The sequence below is a fragment of the Lolium rigidum genome, chromosome 4 (genome assembly GCF_022539505.1).
Source record: "Lolium rigidum isolate FL_2022 chromosome 4, APGP_CSIRO_Lrig_0.1, whole genome shotgun sequence".
NCBI classification, from domain to species: Eukaryota; Viridiplantae; Streptophyta; class Magnoliopsida; order Poales; family Poaceae; genus Lolium; species Lolium rigidum.
This window is the reverse complement of record NC_061511.1, coordinates 183,657,577-183,670,724: the sequence shown is the minus strand read 5'-3', so window position 1 is coordinate 183,670,724 and position 13,148 is coordinate 183,657,577.

Sequence of the window (13,148 nt, the reverse complement as noted above, 5' to 3'; positions counted from 1 at the left end):
AGGGGCCCACACAACAGGGCCGCGCGGCCAGGAGGTGGGCCGCGCCGCCCTGGCGTGTCGCCGCCTCGTCGCCTCACTTCGTTTCCCTTTCGGTCTTCCGGAAGCTTCGTGGCAAAATAGGCCCCCGGGCGTTGATTTCGTCCAATTCCGAGAATATTTCCTTTGTAGGATTTCTCGAAACCAAAAACAGCTAGAACAACAGAATCGGCTCTTCGGCATCTCGTTAATAGGTTAGTGCCGGAAAATGCATAAATATGACATAAAGTATGCATAAAACATGTAGATATCATCAATAATGTGGCATGGAACATAAGAAATTATCGATACGTCGGAGACGTATCAGTCCCCCAAGTGGACCAATGACTCGGGCTCGAGTTAAAGCGCTACATGATAAGGTAACCTCGCTCCTAGCCACCCTTGATCTCGGTACACCGCTGGATGGAATGCTACCTCATGCCAATGTAATTTGTGTCATTAGGTGCAAGGTGCATCAAGACCTCGGAGAGAAGGACAGCCCATGGTCGAGGGAAGGAGAGGAGCATCAAGTCATGAAGATGAACACGGAGCTGGACCCGACGTCACTCGAAGCACTCGAAGGAAGAGAAGACGCTGGCCGGTCCAGAACCCGGTCAGACCGGATCCCAGACCGGACCACCCGGTCCCAGGCCCGGTCAACCGGGCGCCAACCGGATTTCCCACAAGCTCGTACCGGAAACCAACCGGACGGAAATCTGCGAAGTTTCCGGTTGGCGACCGGTCGACCGGACCCACGACCGGGCCACCCGGTCACAGGCCCGGTCTGACCGGCCCCAGGACCGGATCTGACGGGAAGACCCCACCAAACTGCCTAAGTTATGTACCTTTTCGCCTTGCTGGCCCTGTATGCCTATATAAGGAACCTGGACCCCTCCCTTACCCCTTAGACATAATTTTGAGCTTAAACCAACTTTGAGCTTAGTCTCCCTAGGGTTAGCATCCATCTTGGACAAGCATCCCTCTGTAATCAAGGCTATCCTTGTTGTTTTTTTTGAGGGTAAAACAGTGGGAGTGCCCACTGCAATTTTTATTTATATAAAAGTATAGTTACAAAAAATACAAAGATGTACAAAAGAGAGTGAGAGACTCTCAAAGAGAAAAACTAAAGCTGTGATTGAATCCACTCTTTAAGAGCCGAAATATGCTTTTTCTTCATTCTATGTTCTAAAAGTTTTAGCTCCTGTATATATATTGCTTTCCAACTGTTGAAGATAGCATTCTGATCCTTGAAGACCTTGTTATTTCTGATAATCCAAATCCCCCAAGCTGAAAGGATGACAATTTCCATAGCAAAAGGTTGGTTTATTTTTGTTATCATATCTTCAAACGCCTCTAATATTGATAATCTTCTATCCCTCTGGAGACATACAAAATTCCAACACTGATCTGCAAAAGGGCATGCCCAAAAAAGATGGACAAGCGTTTCTTCTTCATCACAATTACTGACCACACACTGATAAGATTGCAGCTGTAGCTTCTTTCTTCTCAAAAGATTTCTTGTGTTTAATCTATCATGAAGTAATAGCCAAAAGAAGAACTTGTGTTTTGCTTGACAAGAAGACTTCCAGATTAAAGAGAAAATCTTTGGTGCTGGTGAATATCCAATCATAGCCTTATATGCATCTTGAGAAGAGAATTTTGCATTGCCCCAAATATATGTCCAAGTATCTTTGTTGCCCGCATGTATTGTTCCGAGGGTTCTTTGACATAATGATTCCGATGGATCGAAACTCTTCATAAGCTTGCTGTGAAAGAGGAAGATGAAACATATCCTCTAGGTACTCTGTATGAATTACCTTTTCTACAGTCCAGTCTGTAAATTTAGCAAAAGTTACAAGGTGTGGAAATGTCTGATGAAGGCAATTATTCTCCCAAAGATCAGTCCAAAAACTCACAGAACTCCCATCACCAATGTTACATCTTGCCATAGCTTTATAAATGTCCAGTAATTTTAGGTGAGATTTCCACCAGAAGGACCCTTCTAGATTAACAGTTGGAAGATTACCACTTGAATAATAAGATTCCTTGACTAGGTGCACCCACGGAATGTCTAGGTTGTTGAAGTACTTATGAAGATTCTTTAACATTAGTGCCTTGTTTTGTATTTCCAAATTGAGTACTCCCAAACCTCCTTGCTCTTTTGGTCTGCATATCTTTTTCCATGCAACAAGAGCGAGAACCATTGGCCTGAACATCAGCATTTTTCTTCCTCCAAAGACAGTGCCTCATGTATTTCACAACTTGCTCCTTAATGGCTACTGGAACATCAAAGCAGCACATGAAGAAAACTGGCATGGAAGCCAGAACAGATTTAACCAGTTGCAACTTGCCCCCATAATTTAGGAAGTCAGCAATCCCACCTAACCTTGACTGTGCTCTTTGTACAATTGGCAAGAAATGCTCCATGGAAGGTTTAATAATAGAGAGAGGTAATCCAAGATATGTAAAAGGTAAAGATCCTTTCTGACAATACATTGTTGCAGAGAAATGATTAAGCCTTTCCTCACTCAAATTTAAGGGAATCATATTTGATTTGTTATAGTTCACTTTCAGACCAGTAGAATCAGCAAAAGTTTGGAGAAGAGCTTTAAGGCACAATAAATTCCTAGCATCAGCTTTCAAAATTACTAGAGTGTCATCAGCATATTGGATAATAGGGAAGTCAGGGCATGCAGCTGAAGGAATTGGTTTATCTATTAATCCTTGGGCCATAGCTTTATTCAATATTGATTGTAGAAGGTCTGCTGCCAACACAAAGAGAAGGGGTGATAAGGGATCCCCTTGCCTAACCCCTCTTTTGCAATAGAATTTTTTCCCAGGTGATCCATTCAGTAGAACAGCAGAGGTTCCAGAACTAAGAATTAATTGAATCCATCTGATCCATCTTTCTCCAAAACCTCTAGCTCTTAAAATTTCCAGAATAGTACCATGTTCAATCTTGTCAAAAGCCTTTTCAAAATCTAGCTTAAGAATAACAATCTCTTCTTTTGACTTATGACATTGAAAGAGGTATTCAAAGGCCCAACCTAAGCAATCCTGGATGGATCTTTGTTTCAGAAATCCATACTGATTCTTGTGAACTAGTTGAAGAATGATCTTCTGCAGTCTGTTTGCTAACAATTTAGTGATGATTTTGAGGACTGTATTGAGCAAAGATATAGGTCTGAAATCACTAGGAAGCATTGGGGAATCATTCTTTGGAATTAATGTAATATATGAGGAGTTTATGCTTTCCAAGCTAATATTTCCCTCATAGAAAGCTGTTATCAACTCCTTGACATCATTACCAATAATTGACCAACAATTCTTGAAAAATTCATTGTTAAATCCATCAGGACCTGGTGACTTATCATTGGGCAATTCTTTTATAACCTCATTGATTTCTTTATCAGTAAAAGGAGCTTCCAATTGTGCACTGGTTTCTGCATTCATACCTTCTCCATAAAAATCTTGCAAATTAAACTGCATAGTTGGATTGTCAGTCATACCCATTCTCTCTTTGAAGGCCTTCCATAGAATATCAGCTTTTCCATCATGATCAGATATTTCTGCTAAATTATCATTCACCAGCATAGAGATGTAGTTGTGTCTATAATTAATTGTTGCCTTGGTATGAAAGAATCTAGTATTAGCATCTCCCAGCTTTACCCATTTTATTTTTCCTCTTTGTTTCCAGTAGGCATTTTGGTTTTGCAACAATTTTATCACATGATCTTTAAGAATATCCCTCAAGTTCCATTCTTCAAGTGACAGGGTTCTAACTTCTTCCAATGTATCCAAGAGATTGATGACAGAATTAACCTTGTCAATAAGCATTTTAAGACAAGGTAAGTTTTTTACCCAAATCTTAATACTTCTCCTCAGATTTTTTAGTTTTGCAGTAATTCTCTTAGCAGGATCTGTGTAACCAACTGGTATATTCCAACTTGCTTCCACTATGCTTTTAAAATCACTGTGCTGCAACCAGTAATTTTCAAATCTGAATATTCTTGCCTTTGGAATGCTTGTTCCAATGGAGATAACACAAGGAACATGGTCTGAAGTGGGCTTTACTAATGGGAAAACCAGTGAAGAAGGATAGCTGGTAGTCCAAGATGATGAAGTGAAAAACCAATCCAATCTTTCAAGGAGAGGTGACTGTTGCATATTACTCCAGGTATACTTTCTTCCTTTTAGAGGCAATTCCACCAATCCAAGGTTACTGATTGATTCATTAAACAAGAGCATCCCATTCACATCTCCTCCTGGTTTGTTTCTGTCTGAAGGTTTTCTGATAAAGTTAAAATCACCCATAATAATCCAATCCATGTCAATAGGCATGTCTATGTTGGAAAACCACTCAAGAAAATCTGCTTTTCTTTCTGCTTGACTTGGGCCATAAATATTGGTTAAAATCCATGTGTTGGTAGAGATGTTACAAGTGAACTGAACAGAGATTGAGAAGTCATTTTGAAATGCCAAAGTTCCAGAAAACAAGGTGCCATTCCAAATAATAATAATACCTCCAGAAGCTCCAATAGATGGCAGGTATTCAAACTTGTTAAATTTTTTGGGGCAGAATTTTCTTATATATTCCATATCAAAAACTTCTCTTTTGGTCTCTTGTAGGCAGATAATATCACAATTTGATTCATCAATTTTACTTGCAAGAGCAACCCATTTCTTTTCAGAATTTATTCCTCTCCGATTCCAATTAAGAATTTTCCATGATCTGTTGTGTTCCATAGATAACTTCAGGAGTTATTATCAAGAACATGGTAATCCCAGCAATACCATGATTATTAATGCTGCCAATTGAATACAGAGACATTCCAGGGAGAGAACAAAGAAGCCAAAACAAGAACACACCACTGCACATAATATCATCCAGTACATATATCATAAACCAGCATAACATCCTCAAAAGCAAGCACAACTTAAGGTAACAAAGCATCCAGTCATTACAGATAATGCAAGTAATTTCCATACTTGCCACAAAAGCAACAGACTTGTCTAACATGATATCACTCTATTTAGATGGCCTTGACTTGGCCTGGGATGCTACCCCATCAGTAGCATTTTGTCCCCTTGTTTTATTTCCTCCAGCAGTGCTGCCTTGAGCTTTCCCTCTGGCACCTTTTGCACTTGGAGCAGCAGTATCTTGGGATGGCCCAGGTGCTTTTTTCTTGGCCTCCAACTTGTTTTTCTTCAGTAACTTTCCTTCAAGGCCCTCCTCTTGAACCTTGCAGAAAGAAGCAGCCAAGTTCTTTACCACTTTTGTATTAATCAAAGGAGGAGCAGCATTACATGTCAAGCAATTCTTATCAACACAGTTATCATGATTTTTGAATCCATCATTTAGCAGAACCATTCTAGGGCTTCTCCTTACCTCAGATTCTACCAGAGGAACTTTTCCTTCTCTCCTCTTCCTTTTTGGGGACAAAGGAGTAGAATCATTCTGCATTTTTGTGTCCTTAGGGCTAATCTGCTCCTCCTCCAACAAAGAGCAAACAGGGGCCTGATTGGCAACACATTTATCAGGAATAACAAAAGAGATGGTATGTTCAGAAGCAATAGATTCCTTAATAATGCTCCATAACTGAGAAGACAAGAATCCTTTGGCCCAATCAAATTTTTCTGGTGTCATGAGCATAAGAGTGACAAAGTTAAACCAACTTACAGGTATGTCACAGGAGAACACACTTGCAGATGATGAATCCATCTTTGGTGCAAAATAAGTTTCCCAAATCTTCAGACCCTGCTTGGAAAACCTTGTGGAGATATCATGCTCCTCTGGAACAGAGAAGAAAGTGGTTTGAACTCTACCAATAATCAAATGTGCTTCCTGGGGTGGAACCAAGTTAACATCTTCTAACAGCTGCAGTGCATTATTGTTCCCATCCTGTTGATCATCTACATTATGTTGTAGAAGCAAACCATCCTCTTCATCTGAGCTCTCATCATCTTCTTCCAAATAAGCTAGAGCAATGTTTTGCAGCCCTTCCCCAATCTGATTGAAAGGAACCATATCCATAATGGGACCAGCATGGACAATCAGTTGCTGATTAGCAGCATTGTCAGAATTCGAACTGCCAGAAGAGAAAGTAATGTCACTACTAGAATCTGCCACAGGATGGTTATCCAATTCCATCTCTTCAGCTTGAATGGCATCTAGAAGTCCCTGGAATGCAGCATTGGGAGCCAGATCTTCTTCCATCAAATTCTCCTCTTGTTCCTGCACATTGTTCCCCATTGCCCAGTGCCCCCATCCAGCAATTTCTCCTTCTTCCAAGTCATCATCAGGTTGTATTGGTGCCAAGGGTACAGCTGGAGGTGCCAGGACATTTGGTAAGGGATGTGGGTCCACTCCATCACCTGGGAGTGGGTCCTCATCAGGTGGGCCCCCACCAAGAATATTCTGCTGCAGAACTTCAATAGAAAATGTCCAGGATTCAGATTCTGGCCTATTTCCCTCTGTAAGTCTAATGCTTTTAGGAATGTCCACCAGGTCAGTGACTCTAACCTTTGCCACTACTCTACCTTTTTTGTTTGGGTCTCTTTCCCACAGGATCAAAGTGCCAATATCATGAAAGCAAGCATTAAGGTCTTCAGTGTTCATATGATCCAAAGGTGGCCCAACCAGAAGTACCCAAACATCTCTGTTAAAGTTTGCAGCACGCCAATTCACTCCTTCATTATGCTTACAGAAAGAAATATCCACATCACCAAAAGGGTTTGGACTAGAATGGATCAACCTTTCCCTGTCACTAACATTATTAAACTGCACATATGCTGCACCAAAAGGGCATTCTTGGATGCTTAGGAAACCAACCTCTGCCACCTCATGCAAGAAATCTTCCAACACCCCACGAACATTGGGAAAGTGAACCTGACCTTGGGGGAAGGGGTGGATAGTGGCAATGGCGTACTGTTCATGAAGGCGAGGCTTCCGAGCGACGACCACCCTCTTGACTCCGACTCTGCCTTCAACCTGTTGTATCTCGAATCCATGCGGAACAAATGGCCGAGGATCAATAGGAATGTTCGCCATTACCGTCGGCGAACTCGACGGCGACCGAAGAGCAGGGGTTGGCAGAGAGTGTTCAAGATGGAGAGAGAGTGACGAAGAAGTCGAGGAGGCAACGCGTAAGGCAGAGTCTGCCACCTGTTTCTGTGAGAAAGAAAATTCTCCAAAAGAGGAAACTCGCTGAACTTGGGGTGCAGGCCCATGGGCTTTGAACCAATTTTGGTAAGACGAATCGGGCCAGGGCAAAGAAGGAAAGCTTGGAAACTTAAAAGCGGAAAGAAAGCCCGGCAATTTGGCGCCCAAATAGAACCTTGTCGGATGATTGGAGGAGTTATGATAATACCTTTGACCCGTGGAATAATGCTCATTAATTTGCCCATTAAACGGATCCTTGAAATCCCCATAATTCTGTCCAAAATTAGTGGCCGTTGGGGTTGCCGTTGGATATTCCAATCTTTCAAAGACTGAAATTCCGTGCGACCTTGAAACTTTTTGAGCAAGGGGTGAGCTTGGAACAGCAGACTTGAGATTTGCAGTTTTTGATCTTACTTCAGTCCATTCTTTGTCTTGTTCTTTATAGAATTTCTTTTCCTCGACAATCCAATTTGGCCCACCTTGTCCCCAGAGATTAAAAAATATCTTGAATGAGGATTGTGCAAGAGCACCTTGATTGTAAATCTCAAAACCCACAGCACTTGAAGAAACTGAGAATCTGAAGCTTCTATCACGCAGACCTCTGACATTGTACAGTGCTGCAATACCACCAAAGCAAGCTTGAAGAGCAAGTGCAACTGTGTGTACATCCAATCTGAAATTTGCTCTGCCAAAAGAACAGACCAGAAAGAAAGGCTTCCTAGATGAAAATTTATCCAAATTTACTCTTTGGCCAAACTTCTTTAAGCAGTCATTAGCAAAACCCTTCCCTTTCTCAAAATCTAAACCCTTGAAGGCTTCACTTGGTAAAGAAGGATTATTAACATGCTTGATCACTGAACCAGTAACAACTTCAGCATAAGAATTGGGTGTGCAAGAGATATCCTTTTGCAAAGCATGCACTATAGAATCTGAAAGCACACGATCTCCCACCAAGACAGTGAAGATATTAAGGTCCAAGAGATGACCAGGTTTAACTTTCTCATTGACTAGTAAAAACCTGGCATCTAACACTTGCTCCTTTGAATCAAGCAAAACAAGCCTCTTAGCATGTGGTTTCAAAATAAGGAAAGCTTGCCTATTTAGATCTGGCTTTGAATCTCTAACACCAGAATGAGGAACCAAATCTGCATAGGTTACTCTCCATCTAACCGGTGGTGCCTCAGGGAAAGAAGAAAATCCAGGTGGAGAAAGCAGACATGCTTCAACAAAAGCCACGTGTGACTGAAATCTAATGGTGGATCCAGAGAAAAAAACCTCTCCATTTTTAAGATGTTTCCCCACCACAGGAGAATCCTTATGATTAACCAGCACTAGCCAATTTCTTGGCCAAAGTAGAAGAAAGCCAGGAGAGGACTTGCTCTTACCAGAGTCCAGAATAACTTCAAAGGAAACCTTCCAACGCCCAAGCGGATGAGGGGCCATGGGATATCACCTTGAAGAGGAAACGACGCCGGAGAGAACTATAGGATCAGAAGGGTGCTATCACCAGAGATCAGAGAGATCGCCGGCGATGAAGGTGTCTAGGGTTTGGTGGCGGTGGGAGCGTGGGGGAGAGCCATCCTAGCTCTCGTCCCCCCCAAGGATTTCCTATCCTTGTTGCTGATTTGGATATTGTTGAGTGAGATTCTAGTACAAGCTACTCTCTCTCTCTCACCAATCTCTTCTTCTCCAACACCAATCTCTCATCGGGAATTCTGCCGCGTGCCTCTTCCGAGTGATTCTATTGGCGTGGTCCATCGAGCCACGGGGGTAAGTATCGGGTGTATCGGGTTGGTGTGCGTGCGTGAGTACCGGTGTTCTTCGTGTTCCTCGTGTTCCTCGCGCTCTCCCACCTCTTCCCCTTGGATCTTGAGTTAAATCGCGAGATCGGGCCAAACCCTAGATCTCAGATCTCATCACCGCAGCTATGCGAGATCATGCTGAGCTCGCCGGGCATACGTGCGTGTGTAGCACGGTGATTAATTGGATTCCATGGCTCACGTAATCTCTGCTTGGAGTTGTGGTATGTGGAGGTGTTGTGTTGCCCCCGATGTAGTTCGATTTCATCAGTTTACTACTCCATCAGATTCAGTGGTTAGCAACAAAGAAACGTTGTATTTCAGTATGTTCTTGTGAAGACACGGCAATATGTTGAACCTATTTGATTTTGATGTCTGAATGAGATTGGAGATATTTCAATGTTTGGAATAAATTATATTCAAGTATTTGGTGGAAATTCTCTTTTCGGTGAAATAATGTTATTTTCTTCAAAATATTAATTTATATGTCAAATAAGTGTATAGATCGGTATATGACGGTTAATCGAAGTATAAACAGTATCTGGTGTCTGAGGGGCATTACAGATAATTTTCACGAAATCCACAGTTTCACACTTATTTCAACCAAACAACTTTCAGCTTTGTCACAGTTCTCAGCTCACAGTTGATTTTTCACAGCTCACGGCTCACAGCAGCTTTTTTAGAATCTACACCTAAACCAAACACACCCTTAGCGTTTTTTTGGATTTTGCTTTCTTTTTCTTTTTTTTTCTTATTTTGTTTTTCCGTTTTCCGTTTTCTGTTTTATTTTCTTTTCTTTCTGTTTATTTTTTCTTTTGTTCAAATTTAAAAAGTCTATATTCAAAAAATGTTTAAATTCGAAAAATTTCAAATTTGAGAATTACAAAAATTCGATTTTTTTTCAAATATGAAAACTGTGCAAATTCAAAAATTGTTCAAATTTGAAAATCGTTCATATTCGAAATTTGTTCAAATATGAAATTTGTTCAAATTCTAAAATTATTCTAATATGAAAATTGTTCAGATTCGAAAATTGTTCAAATATAAAATTTGTTCAAATTGGAAATTGTTCATAGAAAAAACTACATTTTTGTTCAAATCTGAAAATTGTTTAGATTTTTAAAAATTGATTTATTTTTAATTTGAAAAATATTTAAATTTGACAAATGTTCAGATTTTAAAAAAATATTTCTTTTAAAAAAGAAAACAAACAACAGAAAACCAAAAGAAACGAAAAAGAAAAAACAGCTTACCTGATGTTGGGCTGCGGCCCAGTTAGCAACCTGGGGCGCGCGGGGTGTGCAACAACCCCATTGGCACCGACCAGCTCGGTGGATAGCACCTCCCCTTGACAGGCCTTACCGCCCAATCCTATTGTTTCATTTCATTTCTGTTTCTTTTTTCCATTTTTCAATTTTTTTTTAAAATCAAATTTGAAAAATGTTAGAATTCCAAAAACCTTCAAATTTGAAATTTTTGAAATTCCTAAATTTGGAAATTGTTCGAATTCATAAAATGTTCATATTCAAAAATGTTTTTAAATTCATAAAGTATTATATAAAATAATAAAAATTTATTATTTTTCAAATTTTAGAAAGTTTGGAAACTTAATATATGTTTATATTCGAAAAATATTCAAGTTTCTAAACGATTAGTTTTTCGAAAAAATCAAAATCAAAATTTTAAAAAGCGCAAAAATAAAAATAAGAAAACAAATAGCAGAAAAATTAAAAAGAAAAAAACACGCTGGGCCAGCCCTCCGGCTGCACATAACCGAACGGAAACTAAAAAATAAACCGAAATAACCTAACCGAAACTGAATTTCAGTTTTTATGGCTTTATGGTTAGGTTTCAGTTAGCAAAAGTGCTAACCATACACAACTCAGTTAATTCAGTTATAAACCGAAAAATCATGGTTAACCGAAGAAAACCAAATAGCCTAGCCCAACAAGGAATTTTGCTCAGCAGGCCCATCCCTAATTCACATAAAATATTTATATTTGTTTACAAGTGCATATTGCATAAGAGAGATGGTATGGCGTGGTGGTTTGGATGTGGTAGGTAAGTAGGTTACATAAAATGCTGGATAGGCCACGAGTTCAAGTACGTAATGTGAAGTATTTTTTTATTTGGCCGCATTTTTATTATTTCCAGTTTGTAATGTGCATCATTTTTCTAATTTGGCTGCATTTTCATTATTTATCATTTATGTCTTCTGTAACATAATTAGTTTGACCTTTAAAAATGTAGAAATGAAATATATGTCCAAAAAATAGGTGTTATTCTAAAATCCGCGTCAACTTTGGTTAATTTAGTTATTACCGAAACCGAACCAAATTAATATGGTTATTACCGAAATCGAACCAAATTAATATGGTTATTACCGAAACCGAACTGTATTTTATACCAAACCGTATTTACCGAAGTATTGAAACCGTATTTACCAAAAAATCGTATTTACCGAACTGAATTAACCATATTAACCGAACGCGTAGCCGGAGCCGGCCCAACACCTATCCTGGGGTGTGCGGCACCTAGTCCATGCCCAGGGCCGGCCCTAACATGTCAGGGGCCCTGGTGCAAGACAAAAAAAAAGGCCCCCCATACACAAGCAATAGAGATGATTTCTGATATTTTATTTAATAGAAATTTAATCATTGAATACAATTTTGGCCGCTACTCACATCTTATTGCATTTCAGCTCAAATTCTAGCTCGTGCTCCTGCTCACGCTTGCTCTTGCACTCCAGGTCTCCTGCCAACACTCCAGCTTGTACTCTGATCTTGTATTGACTTGCAAAATAGACAAGAATTATGTAAACCCTTTTTTTCTAAAATTTGTTGAGGCATTCAATCTCTCTTGTGACATATACTTTCTCAATGACATGTTGGCACTACACAAAATGAATTAGGACATACAATTAAAAGTTGAAACGAATGCACCTGGAGGCTGCAGCCAAGATGATGCCGTGCTGGCCCTTGCTGCTGGCCGCCGGGCGTTGTTGCCGCCGCGCCGGCCGCCTTCCTGTCCCTGCCCAGCTGCGTGTTGTTGCCGATTCGGCGATTCCCCTCCTGATTTCCCACTTTCTTCAATCTTTTGCCTTGCTCAAGCACATGAGGATTGGGGAATAAGGAAGGAGAAGTGGTGGAGATCGGCAGGAATGATCAAGAACAAACTAATCTTGAAGAATATATAGAAGGGGATTGTACTTACCGTTGCAAATTGGGGAGAGATTTCTTGGGAATCAATGAATCATGATCTCCTCCTCCATTAATTCCTCCAAAACGGCTAGAAATCTCGACGAACCAGAGCCGCCCCATCGTCGATGCCATGGCGGTGATTGGGGAACGGAAAAGTTAAGGAGGAGCCGAGGAGGTCAGGGGAGAAGACGATGCGTAAGGCAATTTCCACGCGACCGGCCGGACAAGTCAATGGCTTTCCTTTCGTTATCTATGTGTGCGTACAGCGGTACAGGCAGGTGAGCTGATTTTGATTCATTTTTTTTTTCTTTCCAATTTTCCAAAGGTGAGCTGCACCTCCACTTGTACGTACTAGTATACGTACTAGTATTCGATCGGGGCCCTTAGCGATCGGAGGCCCAGTGCGGTGGCACCGGTTGCACCGCCTCAGCGCCGGGCCTGTCCATGCCGACCAGGGTGGTGTATAACACCTCCCGACCTCACCTAGACATAACAGTGATATGCGCTGAATTTTTATTCGGAGCAATGTTGCCGCAAGTTCCGTACACCATAGCACTTCTTTATTGGTTCATATTTTTTTGTTTCCAATAATTCTAGTTTCGAACATATGAGAATGATCACCAAATACTGACCTTCTCAGTTGTTCTGTTTCTAACACAACTTTTATTGCCAAAATTCTATCCATGCGCGTGGCTAAACCTAACTACCTTGCACTACCCATTTTTCGAGGCAATCCATTATTTTTAAGAGGCAAATCATGTTGAGTATTCTCCATGTTTTGACATCAGCTTGAGATTTAGTGTGAACATGCTGGTACATGTAATATTACATCGTACTTTCAGAGGCAAAAGATATTGAGTTCAAGACTCAATTTGCGCAATTTAAACGAAAGAAGAAGAAGCTGTAGATAAAGGTAGTCGCAGAACCACACATGAGTGTGTTAAAGTATAAACCCAATGTCCAACCTTGGTT